The following is a 3606-nucleotide window of genomic DNA, read 5'->3' on the forward strand; positions in this document are numbered from 1 at the left end:
ATCAGGGAAACAGCAGCAGTAGTGATAGCATGGGTGGGTGTGAGGTTTTTTTTTTTTTTTTTTTTTTTTAAATTCTCTTTTTCTTTTTGGTTTTTCAAGACAGGGTTTCTCTGTGTATCTTTGGAGCCTGTCCTAGAACTCACTCTGTAGACCAGGCTGGCTTCGAACTCACAGAGATCTGCCTGCCTCTGCCTTGGGAGTGCTGGGATTAAAGGCAGGCACCACCACCACCCAAAGGGTGTGAGTTTTAAGAAGTGTAGCTAACCTGGGATCAAGACAAGCACCACTAAGTCTGGCTCATGATTTCATTTAGAACTCTGTGCCTTGACTAAATCTATTTCTGGGTCTTTCATCGTGCCGGTCAATACATATCCCTTTGTTTGCTGCACCAGTTTGAGTTTGGATTTCTCATTGGCAACCCAGTAGTAACCAGGAAGCAGGTCTCAGCCTACAGTGGTTGGCAGGATCAAGAATCTAGCCAGAAAGGGCTTAAATATTTAATAGGTTCAAACAAGACCATCATTTAACAAGAGAACTGTAAACAAAGCTGAGCATGGAGGTGAATGCCTGAAATTCCAGCCCTGGGGCGAGGGGGTGTGGAGGCAGGAGATCAGGATTTCAAGTTCATTCTTGACTGGTAAGTTTGAGGTCAGCATGGACTACGTCAGATGAGAGAGACAGACAGAACAAATTAACAGATAGTAATTTGAAGTATGAAGATATACAAATTTACTTTTTGGTGACATTTTTAGTTTTGAAAATCCAATCAGTCTTTTCAACAAATGGCACTGGAATAAATGAACAGCCACATTCAAAACCAGAAAAAAAGAAACATGTGGATTCATGCTTCATAATTTTCATAAAATTCCACTCAAAATGGATTACAGACCTAAACAAAAAAATACAAATAAAAACTCAGGCCGATGGGGGGCACTCACCAACCTAAGACAGAGCGCCTGTGTGGCCTGGGCAGGCGTCTCCATGACGGGTAAGGTGACCTGCTGACGTCCCATGCAACCTAAGTCAGAAGCTCATTTTTTAGTAAAAGGGGTCCTGTAGGGTCCTGGCCCCCATTTTGGGTAACTGTTGTCTTGCTTGCTGACCTTGACCTTGATATCCTCCCTATGCTAATTCCCTGCCAGTTTCCACCCTCCTGAATGCTTAAGGGAAGTTCCTTGTCTGTGAATCCTGTATAATGGGCCTTAACAGGTTAGATGCAAGACTGTAAAACATTGGTAGCGAACTTCTGCCCTCTGGGGTTCTCCCATTGTGCTGTAAGCCTGTATTTAAGACCTCTTCCCTCCTTCAATAAACAGCATTTGGCATTAAATAAATAAATAAATAAATAAAACTCAGGCCAAGTGGTGGCAGTGCACGCCTTTAATCCCAGCACTCCCAAGGCAAAGCCAGGCAGATCTTGGTGAGTTCGAAGCCAGCCTGGTCTACAGAGCAAGATCCAGGACAGGCACCAAAACTACACAGAGAAACCCTGTCTCGAAAAACAAAAACAAACAAACAAAAAAACCCAAACCTCTAAGGTAGCTTGGGAGACAATAAGATAACCTTAAATTTGGCTGTGATTCCTGGATGCAACCCCAAAGTCATGATCTACAAGAGGAAAAACCTGATAAACTGGATTCCATCAAAATGAAGAATTTCTTCAAAAGACACTGCAAAGAGAAAAAAAGACAAATGTGGGGTCGTGAAATGCTCACAAATCAGTTTGAGGAAGAACTCTTAATTTTTTCATTAAAAAATTTCATTTATTTTACATACCAACCACATTTTCCCCTCCCTCCTCTCCTCCCGTTCCCTCCCCCCACCTCCCGTCTACACACCCCAGCATTCCCCCCACCCCCACCCCCTCACCCTCCCACCCCCGCCTTCAAGCCCCATCCACTCCTCCTCCATTCTGAAAGGGCAGGCCTCCTAGGGAAGTCAACAAAGTGTTAAGCTGAGGCAGGACCAAGCTCCTCCTCCCACATCAAGGCTCGGTGAGGCATCCTGGCCAGAACTCTTAAATAGTAAGAAAACAGGCAAGAGGTCTAAAGATAAACCCGTGCAAGGAAGGTAAACAGAAGTCAAGCGAGCATGTGGGGTGACGCGCAGCATCATGTGTTGCCAGGGAACTGCAGACTAAAACAATGACACACTGCACACCTATCGAAAATAGAAAACCCTGGGGGCTGGCGAGATGGCTCATCGGTTAAAGGAGTGTGCCACCGAATCGGATGGCCGGAGACCCACATGGTAGAAGGAGAGAACTGACTTCCACACATGCACTTCGGCATGCACCCCTGCCCCTTCCCTACAAAATAAATCAATAAATAAATGTGAAAATATATACAGAAAACACCAGTGACAGTGGATGCTGGTGAAGATGTTCCCACCACACACCAATTGGAACTCCTATTAGAAAGGTTAAACAACCATTTTACAAAACTAAAGATAGTCTTACTGTTGTACCCAGAGTCCCCCAAAGACCACCAAGAGACAGAATCCAATGCAAAAGCAAAGAGTCTTTACTACAAGTTAACTGGGAACTTTCCCTCCGTCTGACACAGCAGCAGAGCAGGAGAGACCCCGAGTAGCAGTGGGGCAGGCTTTTAAAGCAAGGGGGACTTGGGGTCTACAGACTGCATAGGAACAGACTCAGGGTTGGTTTATGAGAGAGGCAATCATGTTAATAACTTTTAATTGGCTAGGGTTAGTTGGGGGTTACAGTTATCTATTTTGGGCAGGTCTGGACAAGTTCCAGTCTTTGTCCTTGAGCTGCCATGGAGGCTGGCTGGCCTAGCACATACTGACTGTGGGGGCTGACTCAGTGGCCCACGCTCTGTCCATGAGCTGCCATGGAGGCTGGCCTCCCACGTTCACATTGACCCATGCACGTAGCCCAAGGGATTCCAGACAGTAAACAATTGGCTGAGCCTTGAGTGGTCAGAGTACGTGCAGAAAGGGAGCTACTGCAAGGACTATGTCTTTTGTTTATGACCCTCCCAGAAACTGCTTGCTCAAGTCTCAGGAAACTGAAATTGAGGCCTGATCTCTGAGAGAAGACTGAGCAGCCTGTTATGGCGTCTGCTTGGTCCTTTCACTTATCACACACTATTGAAGTCCTGCTCCATGATATTTACCCAAATAAGCCTGTAAGTTTGTCCACACAGCAACTTGTACAAAAATGTTTACAGAAGGTCTATCTGTAATTGCAAAAACCTGAAAGCAAGCAAGACGTCCATCAGTGGGTTAATGAACAAACTTCTGTATAGCAAGGTAAAAAGAAACTTGGTCCACGGCAAGGCAGGGAAGAAGCTTGAATGCATATTGCTGAATGAAAAATAAAATCTGAAAAAAGGCTGCATCCTACCTGATTCCAACTGCATGACTCTCTGAAGGGAGAGAACTGGAGACAGTAAACTGATTAGTGGTTGCCTGGGGCTTCAGGAGAGAGGAAGAGAGAAAGAGAGGGAGCACTGATTTTTAGGGCAGTGACACTTCTTTCTGATGTAGTAATGGCACTACCTGTCATATTAGCTTGTTAAAACAGCTAGTACTACAGCGCAAAGTGAATCTTAAGGTAAGCCATTCAGACATGAGTTCACATCG

Source organism: Peromyscus californicus, unplaced genomic scaffold, assembly GCF_007827085.1.
Source record: "Peromyscus californicus insignis strain IS unplaced genomic scaffold, ASM782708v3 Scaffold_9__1_contigs__length_137607984, whole genome shotgun sequence".
Classification (NCBI taxonomy): domain Eukaryota; kingdom Metazoa; phylum Chordata; class Mammalia; order Rodentia; family Cricetidae; genus Peromyscus; species Peromyscus californicus.